The 16,714-nt window shown below is 34.6% G+C and overlaps 1 pseudogene; it reads right to left on the minus strand.

Moving 5' to 3' along the window:
- Positions 1 to 11,517: 11,517 nt before the first annotated feature.
- Positions 11,518 to 12,726, minus strand: LOC107506879 (annotated as a pseudogene).
- Between the last annotated feature and the right edge of the window lie 3,988 nt (positions 12,727 to 16,714).

Genomic DNA, 16,714 nt, shown 5'->3' on the forward strand with positions numbered 1-16,714 from the left:
GAATATAATTTCAATGACATTGTTACTATTCCACTATTCACCTCATACCTTGACTGACAGATAAAGCAGTCCTGTGTCAATTTGAAGTGGCTTCTCGTCTCCGAATCTTTACCTTTGCAGTGAAATCGCTGGCAGGTCCCTTCAACTGTCTCAGTAGGAAAGAGGCAAGCAAGATTACAGAGAGACAGGAATGCCTCCTCTTCCTTCAGCTCTTCACTTCGGTTGTTTTTCCTTTGTTCTCTTTGATAACGTCGATGCTTTTATATTATTTTTTTTGACTGCTAAGGTAGAGTCAGTTTCTAAAAAGCAGTTAAAAGGAGCCCATTACACAAATATGTTTATATAAGGGAAAGAATACTAGAAAGAGTGTTAGACACTGAGGAAATATTTTTCTTTAGCATAAACGATGCCCTTGTTGTAAATGGAACTTATTTTGAGTATTCGTCTCTATTCTTATGACCATAAAATGTTTTTCTAGAACATGAGACTCTGAATAAAATGTTAAGTTGTCATTCTGAATGTTACTTAGCCAAATGATGTCTTACAAATTTCTGCGGAGAAGGCACTTATGAGTAGCAATACCATGAAGAGAAGTGGGATGCTAAGAAACTGGCCTTGAAGCTGAAATGTGCATAGAACACGCAGTGTTTTTTATGAGACTTGATGATTTTAGATGGATGGTTTGGATATAGGTCTGATAGAGAATGAAAATAAAGCCATTGGGAAGAGCTTTGAATTCTCAGATCCCTTCCAACAGATTATATGTATTTCAAAAAGTTAACAAGAACCAGACAACACTCACCTCTTAAATTATGACATTTTTGTTATGCTAACATTTGAGACAAGGTAACTTTCGATTAAAAATTTAGCATAGTTTAAGGAATCAATGGGGCTAACTGGTTTTATTATAATTACCTAGTTAGAAATAAATGAAAACAAAATTATTCTCCTGAACTGATCCAACAGACTCTACACATCACTTAATAGACACCCAAAATAATTTTTTGAGCCTCAGATGCATAGATCTTTGTAGCAGTTGTTTCAAAAGTATATAGTCATTTAAGTTACCTAAACTCTTTTTCTGCCTAAGAAAATGGTATAAAAAAAAAATGTAGTCTTTTCCACGATGTCATTAAAAGACACTGGAAAAATGTCATTAAAAGACACTTGAACTTGCAGTAAAAGTTCCACCTAGTGAACTTTATTCAATATAGGATACTCAATGTATTTTTTTTTTCCTTTATCGTAATTGCAATATACACAGCTCATATTTTTCTTCTGAAAACTGCTTGCCAGGCTTATTTGCTTGTACTGCTATAATGATTTTTTGATCCCTAACTTAGGTAGTACTTAATGTACATAATAAAAACTTCAGCATCTTTTTAACTTTGTCTCATTAATCTTGTTAAGTAAAACAAAAACAAAAACAAAAACAATTTGCCTTCTTGCTTCACCTTTATCCTTCAATTAAGAGCTTGTTTTCTTCAGCGTTTTTCCCTCATTTCAACTTCAGTTGAGTCAAATGTCACTCCTCAGTCCCCTACTCTTTCTTCGTGTCACTGTTATCAGTTGTATAATTGAAGAACACATTTCTTACTTTTTACTGACAAATAAAAGGCCAGACTCTTGTTTTTTAATTTAGCAGATACTGCATTCGAAACCTTTAGTGCCATACTAAATTATTATTATTAACATTTATCCTTATTTTAAAATATCAACATTGCTTAATTTTGCACTTGAGAAAGGAATATTTCCAAGCAGGACTCAAAAATTCCCCACATGAGCTTTCTTTGCTTCCAGACAATATCCGATGCTGGAGACAAAAAGATGAAATTATGAAGGAGTCAGAAATCTGAGAGGCAGATATCCCAGACAAATCCTGAGAATGAATAAAGGTGGACAACCCTAGTCCCATTTTCAAGTTTTTTACACCGTATCAATGAAAAAGCAAAGCACTATGATTTTGCTTGATGATTGCTTGTGCTCCACACTCACATCTATTTTAAAGGGAAAAACAGAGAGTTGGCGCAATTCTGAAGCTTTTGCTTATTTTATCCCTTCTTACGTTTATTCTCTCCTACCCAGAAAAGTCAATTTAGCCCTGCAAGGATCATTGGAACAGGATCGAAGACATTCTTATGAAAATCACAAACATTATCTATTCACCTATTGTTTTCCTTTCCACACCCTCCTCTTGCTTTAGTTGGTGGAGTGTGGCATATACTTAGAAATTAGAGAAATAAAAAGTTTTGTTTCAGAGGAAGTTATACCCATAAATTGGTAAATAAAATTTTGTCGAGTACATAAACCAAGGGTCTTTGTAAAAGATCAAGGGAAATAGGGATATCTACTTTTGGAGAATACGTAAGATTTTTCCTGCATTTCAGCAAAGGTGTCCACTTTTATTCTGAGCATATCTAAACACTGGAATGCAATGAAAGCAGGGCAAACAGTTCTTTGTTGTTAGAATTTTCACACTCTTTCCATTTGCCTATTAAACTCAGTGTTTCATTTATGATATTTATTTCTTACCCTATGTCTCTAAATGCTTTGCTACATACACCGGTAATAGTGTATTTGTGGTTTTCATTTTTATTTTCTAATTGGTATTGCACAAATGACTTATTATCATAACATTAAGGAAACCCTCTCTTCAGGACCTATACCCTCAGTTAATCACAATAATATCTTCCCTGCTTTGTTTCTTTGTTAATACTGAAAACAATTCAAAATTATCCTTGTTTTTTTCTTTGAATTATCATCTGTTAAGTAAAAGAATATGAACTACACAAAAGCATGACAGTTGATCACTGTTCTATTTGCGACTGCCACACTCTCCATTACAGTGCTGGTACATCGTAGGCACTCTATGATAGAATGATGAATAGATCCATCCATTAATTAATTAATTAGTATATGGTTTGATCTTCCTAGTCAAAGGAAAAGGACAATTTGCATATACTCTAGACAATTTGCAAATGTGGCATTCAGTCACAACTCCCAGTTTAGTTTGTTTTTATATTTTTAAGTCAGTTTTTTTTTTTTCAATTAAGGCTTAATTGGATTTTTGGGTAGGTTTAATTTATCCATATAATTACAAATTATGAATAAATGGACTGTTATTCTTGTTCCTGTTTGTCTAGTTCATGTGTGTGTGTGTGTGTGTGTGTGTGTGTGTGTGTGTGTATCTTCACTCATCCCTCCTCTATAACAGTATACATAAAGATTTTTTTTTTAATTTTACATGACAACATCATTGATTATAACTCAGAACTTCGTGGCTTGGCTCTATTTTGTCTTGTTGCTTGAATAAATTTTAGTACTCAATTTTATAAGAGGTTTATCTCATTCTGTTATCTTTTACAAATGCTGGGAAACAGCATTTGAAAGATTCTACCTAGAAGTGAATTAAATTTAAACCTTTGATCAAAATGCTCCATAACTGTTGCTGCTGGAGGGCGCTGAGAGAGCTTGGTTCTTTGCAATAAAAAATTACAGATCAGCGAAATTTAGGAAAAGTAAGGTTTATTAAAGTATGTTTCAAGAGAGAAATGGGCTACGCCAGAGATGGCTGTAGCCCTGCAGAATTCAGGAAATGTACCTTATATTGGCCCTTGATGGGTAGTCGCAGGGCTAGATGATTGGCATGTGAAGTCAATTGATTGACATTTAGCTGTTATATAATCATTTGTCTATTGTGCATGTGCTTACTCAGAATTCAGTTTGTTATAATTAGATTCATGAACTTCTGGGCATGTGTATGATAGTATAATGATGGTATAATGAGGCTAAGGTTAAGGAAGGTCAGTATATGTACTCACTGTGCAAGCACTTGTGGTTGGGCTAAGCCAGTGGTTATTTATGTAGCTTTTATTTCCTTGTATTATAGGATGTAATGGTAATTTTAAATTGTAAAATGAGTATTTCTGGGAGATCCTAAGAAAGGTCTCTGGGTTGGGCCTTTATTCACCTGTTGCTCATGTCTGTCTATCTGCCTAACATATGCACATAATTTCCCAAACTAAAATGCTATAAAGATATTATTTTGAAATAACATGTTCTTGGCACTCAATTAAAAGAAATTCTGTAAACTTCAAATATTAAGAAAAAACAAGGTTGTTTGAGAATCCATATGTTACCTTCACGTGCGTTGGCTTTCAAACAGTAAATAATTACTTTTAAAGCCAAGGCTATTGGTTGAACCAATACACCTCAATTTAGTAATGTTCTTGATGACCTACTTCTTGAGACCTAATTCTTGATCACTGTATCCTGATCTTAAGCAGTTATTATTGACAATGGCTGTTATGTATGTACTTTCTTTCCCTAGCCCCATTGAAAGAACTTAATGCAAGATTTGTCATTTCTCCTTAAGCTGATTTTATATTTATATTTCCATAGTGAATGGAGATAGCTTGAGTAAATTTAATTTACAAAAAATAAAATGGAAATGACCTATTGGTCAATGGTCTACTGAATTTTTCAACTATTTTTTTTTTTTTACCAGAATAAAGAGATTGATTTGGATTACTTTTTCTTTTAGTGCTATCTATGTGAAGATTATAATAAATAGTAAAATATATTTTAATCAAATTAGAGTGAACAAGGAAATCAATGGGCCAAGATAGTCAATATGCTAAATACAACCACTTCATGATTGAAAGTTGTCTGTTCTTTAAATAAAATCAGGAATAAACATAAATTATTTAAAAGTCAGTGAATTTATATGCTACATTGTTTGAACTTTCATGTAGATTTTGAAACTGTTTATGAGGAGCTTACTATTTAAAGCAGATATACTAATAAGATCAAATAATTGCCAAATGAGTATTGTTTTCAATTTGAGAATGTTACCTCCTCAGAGAGAACATTTCTAACTCCTCTATTTGAAAATGCTATTGCTGATCTCTGCCACAGTAGCGCAGAGATATGAAATACAGTTACATGTCTGGAATGGAAACCAGGGCTATACCAACTTCCAAAGAATCCAAGAAAATTTTGAGTAGAGAAAACTTGTTATTGAGTTTTTAATAAGCTGTTTCTACTCTTTATTTATAACTTTCCATAAATATAAAAAGAAGTGAGTAGACCATATGACCTCTAAATTTCTTTTCAGTTTTTACATTCTAGGGAAGAAGTAAAATGAGGTCATATAGGAATAACATGAATGCAGTATTGCCAGGTAGTTTGCTTAAGTAATCATTTTCCCCTACTATTTCTAAAAATGATTGTGAATCAAATAAGGCAAACCCTGATTTACTTAGCATTCTATTAACCTGATATTTCTATTAACTGAACATGGAGGACAAAAACCTCTTAGTTGCATATTTTTAACTCCATGTAGAAGAAACAAGTGCTGAATAAATATATTCATATTGATAACATTAAAAACAACTTTCAGATTATGACCAAAAAAAGCAGATTCAAGTTGATTAGTTATTCCTGATATTGAGATAGTATTGAGGTGCTTCAAAGTGCAAAAAGACATTCTCAGTCAAATAAATGTTAAAATATACTTAGTTTGCTTGTAATGGTAAGCATTTAAAATTCTATTTTCTTGGAATATTTATAAACCAAGTAGATGAAATGTTATGGACACTAATCTAACTATTTGAATAATCTGCCCCTGCTAGCTTACACTTTCATTTTTATTTTGGGTTTCAATATGCAGAACTTGAAGCAGTAGATGAGATTCCTTATATGTACATGTAACCCCTGATGCCCAAAGATGTGATAGGAACTGGGCCAGATTTTCATCTATGGGTCTCTTGCTTTATTAGTTGGTCTACATGTGATTCATTGGGCAAATAGTATGGCTTCCTTAAGCAGCAGCCTGCCCATCCAGAAAATGGGGATAAAATGTATGCTTCACTTGGAAGTCAGAATGATTAAATGAAAAAAATGAGTGTAAATAATTTTGCACACCTGAAACTAATATAATATTGTATGTCAACTGAACTTGAAAACATTTTTTAAGTATTTTTTAAAAATTATGTAAACGACTAAACTATTGTATCATTGAAAAAGTAAGGCAGCATTATTTCTAAATGACTCAATATACCTGAGTCCTAATTACTAAAATTATGTGTTCATAATTCCTTTTAAAGTGTTTTTTTCCTTTTTATCAAAAAATATATAATTAATTTATACATCAAAGCTTTGTGAACGTAAAAGTAACTTCAGTGAAAAGGAAATACTTTTGTACTTAATGATATGTTATTAATAGATTGTAGAGTTTAGCAGGAAGAATGTCTTTTTCATTTCTTTTTGTACCCACAGTTCTGAACACAGAGTAGGTACTCTATAAATGCTTATTGGCATGGAATTTGGGGGGTGAATGAGAGGCAGAGGAAAATTAAAACTCTCACAGCTCAATCAGCAAGATTTAATGCATAACTTGCAAAATGAGGGAATCATGACAGTTTTTATTCAACTTTAGTGCCACTTTCCTGGTTACTATAGTTTTTGAGAGACACCTTGTTATACTAACACATTTACTGAAAATAATTCTAAGAAATTTACTTCTTACAATGAATTTATTTTTCTATATATCAAAAGAAAAACAAATAAACTATAAGAAATATATTTTGAATATCTGTGCATCTTACTATTTAATTATAAACAGAAATTGATTTTTCTACCTTTGAGAAAGAGCAGTTAACTGACAGTTGTCCAATATCTGCCTTCACTGTTTGATACTGTTGTTGTTGATGTCGTTGTAGTTTTTGATGGTGCCTTTGAAAAATTCTTCACTAGAAAGAATTGTGCCGTCTTCTCTGCTCCTCAAGAGTTTTGTCACCAAAAGAACAAGATTAATAACTGACATTTCCCATTAGTAATGTACAATAGGACTGCTTCTTTCTATGACTCTTAACCTCATTAAAAAAAAAAAAAAAGCACCAGGGAATGCAAGATAAATAATTCAATAAGGTCAATAAGCTGAATGAAAACTAGAAAAGTGGCTTTACTTTAAAAATCTATTTTTAATTATTGTATGTATTTTCATTTATTTTTTTCTCTCTTTTTTGACTATTCAGACTTGAATTCATTGCTATGCACTAGAATTTCTATGCTACCTTGGCATGTAGAGTTGATGAATTAGCTTTATTTAAAAATGTTTAGGTCAAATCAACCACAGATGAACTAAAATCATATGCTCCAAGTTATTATGCTTTTGTAATGAATTTGTATTCAAAATTTAAAGCCTTAAGAGGTTTACTTAAATTAGCATGATTATTCCAAAAAAAAATACTGACTATTCAATAAATGACAAGTATTAGTCTTTTATGCCCTAAGCAAACACTTTATTTACACATTATTTTACAATAATTCCTTGAGTTAGCATTATCCCCAGATATTAGAAAGACTGAGCAACTTGCCCAAGGCCACAAATCTAGAAAGGGATGACTTCGAGATTTGAACTCAGGTCAGGCCCCAAAGTCCATGTTCTTGACCTCTGTACTATCTATACCTTTACACTCAAGAGATTGCTCATGTGGTATGATAGTACGGGCCCTGAAAAGCCTCCTATAGAACTAATATTTTCCTCTTCTTTGCTAAAGACTGAATGTTCACCTTAGAAAGACTTTCATTTAATTTAAATTGTTCATCCCATATACATGCATATAATCCCATTTGGGAATGAATTTTACCTCTATAAAGATATAGCATCTTTATGTCCCATTTTATTTAGTGTTCGTGCAATAACTTTCACAAAAACTAACTTTTGTTAATTAGTTATGTGTCCTTGCAACTACTATTCAATGAGTATATTACATGAAAATCATTGTAGATAGTCGGAAAAGAATAAGATAAGGACTTTATTCCAAGGAACTTGAAATTAGTTACGTAGGTTAACATACTGCATCAGTGGACATTTGGATTTGCTTCTATAAGGGATGGAAGTGTTTGATGGTGGTCGTAACCATCTAATCTGCATTTTAGGAAAATGAAATTCTATGGAAGAAGATTAGAGAAATGAAAATTGAGAGGTTTTTGCATGAGTCCAAAAAGGACAGCAAAAGAGTTTTCAGTGTACGATGGAATGAGGAGGAAGGGACAGAAAGGATCTTGTAGAAATAAAATTGTGTGAATATGGTCTGAATATTGTGTGTTCAGAGAATTAACCATAGTCAGAGTGTGACATGGGTAAAGTTGATCTTTGTACATCTTTCTATTATTTGTCTCCCGCATTGACACTAGCATATCCTTCTTTCACATCCCAGCTCCTATAATAGCCATTTGGGACCCCAGCCAGGTTTGGGCTTTCAAATTGTCAGAGAGAGGTACTCTTACATTGTTTGATAGTAATTGAAATAGATGCACTTCCCAAAAGGTGAGTTTATAATGGTGAGAATAAACCAAGGGTTTACTGGATAGAGTGGGATTTGATTGTTTTCTAACTTGGGTTTTCTTCTCTGATTCCCTTATGTCACATCGAATGTGTACCCCCAGTTCAGTATTTCCTTTCCTCAAGTCAGAGACAAAAGGGAAAAGAAGGGACAAGAGTTTGGGACCCTGACCATGTATGTGTGCTTTCACTGGTTCTTCATAAATAGAATGCTGAAGACCATACTGGGGAAGCCCCTTATCACTGAATTGCACAACTCTAGGGAGCTCTGTTCACAGAATGAGGTGGTAGAATATAATGCTGAGCTTCCACTGCTTTTTCTTGTTGTCGTTGTTGTTGTTGTTTTCCTGTCCCTGAGCTCTTCACTAGCCCAGGCTCACCCCATTATTCCCGCTTGTCTCCCTCAAGTGTTCTTCTTACGCTTCATTTCCACACCACAAACCCAAGTAAAATATGAAATCACTCATAGACCAAACAAAAATAGTGCCTGTTTTTGGTTGGGCATTAAGCATAGTATGATCTTCTTTACAAATCCTCTCTCTGCCTACCGCCCCAATATTTTACTTGTTTGCTTATTTTGATGAAAGTATCTGTTGTTCAAGAATATTTCAAATAATAATCTTAATAATAAATAATTCACACTGGCACCCTCCACCCCAACAAAGAGAGTAGGCAGTATAAACTCTCTTAAGACAAAAAATAAACAAATAAAGTTTAAGGAAAACAAACAAAGATTGGCCATTTTAAAGAGTGAATCAGTGTGTCCAAATTACTTCAGTTACCATAAATACATCTTTCCAGAACAATTGGCTAATATTTTTGGCTTCCCCATTAAGATTCAGCTTCATAATTGTGAACAACAAGCACAAGTTAAAACAAAACAAAACAAGACCAAAAAAAAAAAACAAAACTACGAGAAAATTTTATCTTTTATTGTTAAATGCAACATTTAAAATTTTGTCCTTCCCTTCCATATTATAAGACTAGGAAGATAAATAACAGCAGGTTTAATACTATTGACAGAAGCCTTTCTGCCGTGTAAACCTGCCTTCTCTACAAATGCATCATGGCCATAGGGGACAGTGAGAGCAAGATTGAAGATTCATTAATATATCCCCATAAGCAAAAAACAAATGAATCTCATGTCTGTTTCTCTGAAGACGTGGGATGACTCACTCAACCAGCTGTCTAGAGCCCTTCTGACTGGAAATACCAGAATTAGAATTGAATAATCTCATATTAAAAGATGAAGAAAAAATACAAATCTACTGTATGTGTTTATATTGTAAAATGTCATTGTATCTGATAGCAGACATACTGCAAAAATATTCCCTTTATTTAGATTATTATATGATGAGGCATAAATTCTGACTGGGAATATTTTACTTTGTTTTCAGACCAAATTTTGTGATTATGAAAGTTACAGAAGATTTTGATATAGGGTGATACTTCTATTGCCTCTTTATATATAAATGCAATATTAGTGAAAGATGGTAGCTTTAGAAATGGACTGACTTATTCTTCCCTCAACTTTCTGCAGTTAATCTAAACCCAGACATGTTTTTGTGCTTTATCTCTGTTTTGGAGAGAAAAATTTTACATATGAAAGGACAGAACTGCCATCTGGTCCTGGTGATTTTTCTATGTCTTGTTTATCTATTAGATGTAGAACATCTTGTACGTTAACCACTATTTGATCTAATAATTCTCATCTGTTTCTCTTGCCCATTTCCAGAGACATTTAGCAAATGAGACTCCCTCTAACATGTTCCTTAAAAAACGGAAGCAAATTATTTATTTAACGTCTCAGTCTACTATCTTTCATCCTAAAGACCAAGGACAGAATATATGTCTGTCTGCTCCTTCTTTTCACATGACAGCAACTTTTATCTTGTGGTTGTCAACTGGATCTTCACTCTTACCCTCTCAGCCCTTCCTTTTTTTTTTCCTTTTTTTTACCTTATTCATGAAGAAGAAACATTTGTGTGTGTGTGTGATAAAGACATTATGCTTTATTAAATATAAACAAAAAAGCTGAATAGATGTTTGGTGGAGTTAGAGATAATACTTTTATTATTATTTCTCTTTTTCTGAAATTACATATTTTGTTTTTTAATTTTAATACCTTTTATTTCTTATTTTTCTTACTAGAAATGACATTAATTTTTAAAAATATATTTATTCATTCAACAAATAGCATGGAATGCCTATAGTGTGCCAGGCTCTGTGCTATACAGCAAGAACACAATGAGAAGAAAACAGGACAAGTTTCATCTCACATGCAAAAAATATACCCTAGAAGTATATTCATGAAGACGAAATATACCTTAGAGGGGAAACTAAAAGTTAATAATCTGATACTTAAGCATATAATTTCACCTGTGCTAAGTGTTGTGAGGAATAAATATCAAATGGTATAGGAAGTGAGTTTAGCATTCTATTGAGAGGAGCAAGATTTCAAGTAAAGAAGACAACATGGTTTTCTTCAGAGTGAATGTGTATGTTGAAAACACTTCTATTGCTATGAACACATTTTTTCTGCAACTGTTGATTAATAGCATGAGCCTTTTTATTAAGACTGATTTTCAAATTTGGAGTAACAGCTACAAGAAAAAATTTTTTTAAAAGATGACTATTTTGTTTTTTGTTTTTGTTTGTCTTTTTGCTAAACAATATTAGATGTATAAAAGACATCCATGCTAGTGTAGAAGATCGGGGAGAGCTTCCCTGGAGAAGTGACTTCTGATCTTAGGTTCAGAGGCTGAGTTGGAGAGGATGCTCCAGCACAGGGAAGAACAGTTATTTTTTCTTTTTATAGAGATAGGCATTTAGTTTTTATTTCTTAGCAATCTTGATGATTCTCATTACATCTCATAATTTTCGTGGGAATGGAGAGGATGACAGAGAACATGAGCATCCTTTCTTTCCCAATGAAAGGATATAGAAAGTGGTTAGGATATCCAGCTGTGATGGACAGGAAGTGGCAAGGAAACAAGATGCCTCATGCCTGGGGTAAGATTATGGCCAACAGCCCTTCTGGCCTGTGTTCATTTCCTCAAGAGAGGTCCCCATGGAATGACCATGATTCCCAACATGGCCAGAAATCTCATCAGTCCCACTTATGGGGCAGATGATCAAAGGATCTGCATTCTTGTCTCCTGAGTAACTCAGGCTGAAGTAGGGCCAGATGGGCCCACAGAAGGTAGTATGAAAGAAAGTAAGGGGGCGGCACCTCTTTGCCACATTGTAGAAGGAGACCTCACCAGTATCATAAGCGAAGAAAATCCTCACCAGCTGAAGAGGGGTCTGCAAGAGGAGGGCAGTCATTGGGGAGGTAAGAGCCCAATTTTCTTTCCCATACTACCAGGACACTGTCCAGAATACATTTTTTGGGGGGCCAAGTTTACTTCAATTTTTCTGCATACTGAGTCTCCACAAATGCTTGTGGTCCACTTGGCTTTGTCTCTCACCTCTACCTCCCAAAAATATCTCTCAGCAATGAAGCGTGAAGAGCCCATGACACAGGGAAATAGATTGAACTGCTCAGGTTGCCAGGGAGATCCTGCTGAAGGAATTGTACAGCAATTGTCACAGATTCTTAGAGAGGATCAGGCCGGGGTAGGCTGCGTTTGGGTCCAGAGTCACATCGCTGAGAGAAAAGCAGTTTTAAGGTTCTGCAGCAGAAAGGAAGATCTTGCATTCATGAAAAATAAAGGGAGACCACTCAGTTGAAACAGAGTGAACAAGTTATGCAAAGGTAATCTGGGCGGGAAGACAGGAACCAGGTCATGCTGGGCTTTGCATTCCATGCTAAGTACTTTCATATTTATCTTAAGAATAATGTGATGCCTCTAACGTGTTTTAAGCTGGGCAGTTGTCATGTAGTCAAGGACATCAAACCTGTTGAAATAGCAATTAGGAAGGTAAAGTTTAACCCCAAATTTAACTAATGGGGACAGGCTCAGTAGCAAGTATGTTTTTTTATTCTATAATATGCCACAGAAGTCTGGCAAGTCCAGATACGAAACTTCAGGAGGGATCCTACCCTTGATATGTGAGGCTTTGAAGCTGCATGGTTAGGGGAGCATTGTGTGACCAAAAGAAGAAAAATTATAGCAATATTATGAGTCAGAAATGAGGCCCTAGCCCTATTTAGCATTCAGCTGTGGGTAGAACCAGCCCCTCCTGTGACTTGATCAGGGTACTAAGGTTCGCAGGTATATAATGTGGCAAGCAAATAGAATTCTCCACATCACTGTCCCTGTTTGGGGAAGCATTGGCCCCACTTTTGGTATGAGAATGGCCTAGAGTTCAAGCCTTGTAGTTGGGCAGTATTGATTTATTGCCTTAAGCTCAGGGCCTTACCCAGTTCCCATGGATCTTTGTAGAAGGCCAAGGGAATTTCTCTTGTATAAATTAACTCTTACCTGTCAGCAATGACATGTTTAATGTTATATTTTAAAGTAATTTCTCTGAGTTCAGTTTGAAAGCTGATTAGAAGTGGAAAGAGCAAACAAAGAGCACATGACCATTGTAGTAATCAGGCAAGAGATTGGGACAGTTTGAATTAGTGGTAGTATGGATGTACATGTGAATGGGATTAAGAAGATTGATTTGGAAGCAAATGTGGCCAGGATTTGGATGAACTGTTTGTTGGGGGTTAGGAAAAGGAACATGACTAAATTTATTTTCAGATTTCTAGCACGAACTGGATATATGGTGCTTCCTTTACCTGAGATAGAGAATACATGGGAAGACCCATATTTGAGAATTAAGATCATAAACTCAGCCTTGGACCTCTGGAGGAGACAGTCTATTAAATAGATAAAGCTCAGACAGGAGATCTCTTGATTTTAGAGCAGGCAATATGGAGCAAAACCACTGATAAAGAAAACCATAATCAGGGCAAGATGGAGGCCTAAAAATGAAGGTAATTAGCTCTTATTCTCAGCTCCATTGTCACCACTATGTGTTCATAGCATCTTTCCAGTCTTGTAGCATTGTCTAAAATAATTGCATTTAGGGCTGACATTACCTTCTAAATTTCTAACTTGAAATGTGTCAGTGTGGGAAGCATCCTATAAATCTATTACGCTACTCTTGTGTTATGCTAGTGTAGATTTAAAATAAGACCAGGTGTCACAAGTTAGTAGTTTGAAGATGTCATTTTAGTCCAAGCTATCGATTACTCTTCTTGACCTACCAGCAGGACTCCATGAGTCTGAGAGCTACAAGAGCTTTAGAAGCTGCTATTTGCCTCCTTTATCCCTGATCTCCCTCTCATGTCCTGCCACGCCCTGCAACACTTCCATACTTACCCCCAAGTCTGGAAGTTAAACTGCCTATAGGGAGTGAGTGATCACATGTAATATGTCCCAAATCATTCCTTCAGGGTGCTATCCTATAGTTATATTATCTGGATGAAGTGTGGTGTGTGTATCTGTGTGTGTGTGTGTGTGTGTGTGTGTGTGTGTGTGTGTGTGTGTAAGAGAGAGAGAGAGAGAGAGAGAGAGAGAGAGAGAGAGAGAGAGAGAGAGAGAGAGACACTGGTGAATATGTATTGATATAATTTGTTTTCTAAGTGGAAAAATTACTCCTCTCTAATGTCAGTCTCAAAATTTTAACACATTGTTTCATTCTTTGATGATAATCCTATCTAAGTCTCTAAGCTTTAAGAACACTTGAATAGACAGTTTGAGATATTTATTTTCTCTGTACACTGTTGAAAGACTTGATTGATCGTGGAAAGACAGGTTTTGAAATGGATATTTTAATAACTCAGTGGTAGATGTCAAAGCACTTATGTATATGCATATCATGCAGATGTCTCCTGAACTTAATAAGAATTAAAGGTTTTAGTGAAACCATATTTAAATTATGTCATAACATTGAGTATAAGCCTATTCTTTTAAAAAATATGGTGTATATAATTGTTCAAGCAGTAGTTAAATTAGTGATCTATTAAAAATGTGGCTTATTTATGCTATATTTATTAAAAAGATTATTAATTCAAAACTTAAATCAATTTTAAAATTATTATACCTTCTTACGTGAAAAAAAAAACACACACACACACACAACTAAACAGCCTATAGCATAGAAAATGGCTTAAACCCTGTATCTCCAGTATTTATGGTTTCTTTTCATAATGGAACATAAAACCATCCTAAAATAAGTCAGCAGTCGAACCTTATCTTCTACTCATCTTAACGAATCTGTAATACAGGCAAGATCAGGAAAAACATTTATTCTTATATGGTATATGGCCACTTGCTTGATTCAGGTGAATAGGCTTTAATTAGCAGAAACTCTCTAAGTACCGTCAATACAGATGCTCTTTCCTCTCTTAAATATTGCAGGCAGTGTGTGAAGTTCAAAGTAAAAATAGTTTTAACAACCTCAACTCTTCAATTTTAAAATAAGATTTAGTAAGAACTCTAAGTTAACTGATTGAACCCCAGTCTTTAGGAATAGAGAGTAGGCAGTAAGAAAGTACAGATGTCTTCCGCATATAAGAATTTTTTTCTTCTTCATGATTTCCTTAAAAAAGAATTAATTTGGGTAAGTAGGTCTTGATAATTGAGATAGCATACATATAAAACACGCTAACAATCTGATGTGTGGAAGTAGAGGATTGGATCTGAAGAGTGTCCTGCAGGTCTACCACTGTCCAATGGCTGATGGCTCAGACCTCAGACTTCAGGTCCCTGGGGTTGAGGAAAAGTACGTGGACGTGTCCCAATTCCCTTAAATCCACAAAATGATAGGGTACCCAAGTAACATTATCTACCTTCCAAGAAAAGAGACAAACTAACAATTTTCTAACTTCACCGAATTTGAAAAAAACATTTCAGACTAGAAATAGTGCATCTACTTGAAATTCACAAACTATTTTGATACAACAAAGATTTAGTTTTCAGGCAGGTGAAATCATATTTCACACATGAATCTTGATACATGATGTGTCTTTGTCACTGTAATGTGGATGCCATCTTTATTCTGATTGAACCAGCACTATAATGGGGACCTCTAATATGAATTGTGAGATTGCAGCATTTTTTCATAGGCTTTAAAAGGGGAATATTTGCCTTTATTTAATTTATATAGGTTCTGTGGTCAGGGTCAGGTTAAAACCTTTGAGAACTGTAGATATTGAAAGCATTATGGTACCCCCTTTCTCACTCCAACTCCAAATATTAGCAGTAGTCAAACTGCCATAAGAATCCTAGGAAGTACGGGACATTTTTTTTCCTATGATGTCTGCACTGACACTTTTATATTGAGATTTCAGATATACTTAAACCATTATTAATATTATTATCTGCATCATTATTATTTGGCATCTCTGTGCTTTGCTGGTATTCTAAATAGTTGCTTATCTTATTATTTGAGTTAATCCAGTGGAAGATTTGCCTGTTACACTATGTGCTTTATTTTACATCTTTTTCTATCAATTAAGAAAAAAAAACTCTACAAGTGTGGGAGAAAAACAAATGCACAGCTGTAGCATCAAGTCCTCTGTAATCTGCTTCTTTTATTCCCACCCTTATTATTTCTTCAAAGTTAAACTTTAATATTATACCTTAGCACATATCTTCCCATAAGTGATTTTCATAAGGTTCAGTTTTTATTCTATCTTGGTTTATAACTTTTTGCTATATCAGCACTAATATATCCAGTTGTTTATAAACAGTCATTTTTTAAAAATGTAATGTCAATCAGTAAGTCACAATTTGCAAAAAGTTAATTATTTGACCATAAATAAATAGTAATTGAAAAAATAAGTGCCACAGAATCTCACCCCAAACTGTGCTTAGCAGTTTTTTAAACATGAAGTTATCATAAGTTCTGTTTCTGGGATATGAGTTTGGGATGATGTAAGACAGTTCTACTTCATTCCAAGGAAAGTAATAGAGTTTAAAAAAATAAAAGAAATTAAAAAAAACACATTTTATTGCGATGCCTTTCTAGCACCTGACATTTAGTCACCTCTTTAGATTCAGTGCGTGTGGTGTGACACAAATGGTAGCGAAGAGGCCTGCTCTAAGGTTTGAAGAAACTAAACAAGGATGGACGTAAAAGCTGGTTTGTTCAGCCACTATCACCCACAAATTTCCTCTCCTTCCCTTCCCCACCTTCTCTCCTAGTTCTCTACCCTCCTCATCCTAATCCATCTTCCTTTTTCTCCTCCTCCTCCTTCTCCCTTCTCTCCTCCCCTCTCTACCCTCTCATACACATTCTCTCCTCCTTCCTTCTATCTTCTTCCAGCACATCCTCCCTGCTTCCACCAGTCATCTAGGTTTGCAGCTCTACTTTGAAAGCTCCAGCCCAAGAATGTATGTTATTCTTTTTTCTTGGTTACAC

The sequence above is a fragment of the Rousettus aegyptiacus genome, unplaced genomic scaffold (genome assembly GCF_014176215.1).
Source record: "Rousettus aegyptiacus isolate mRouAeg1 unplaced genomic scaffold, mRouAeg1.p scaffold_m13_p_4, whole genome shotgun sequence".
Taxonomy (NCBI): domain Eukaryota; kingdom Metazoa; phylum Chordata; class Mammalia; order Chiroptera; family Pteropodidae; genus Rousettus; species Rousettus aegyptiacus.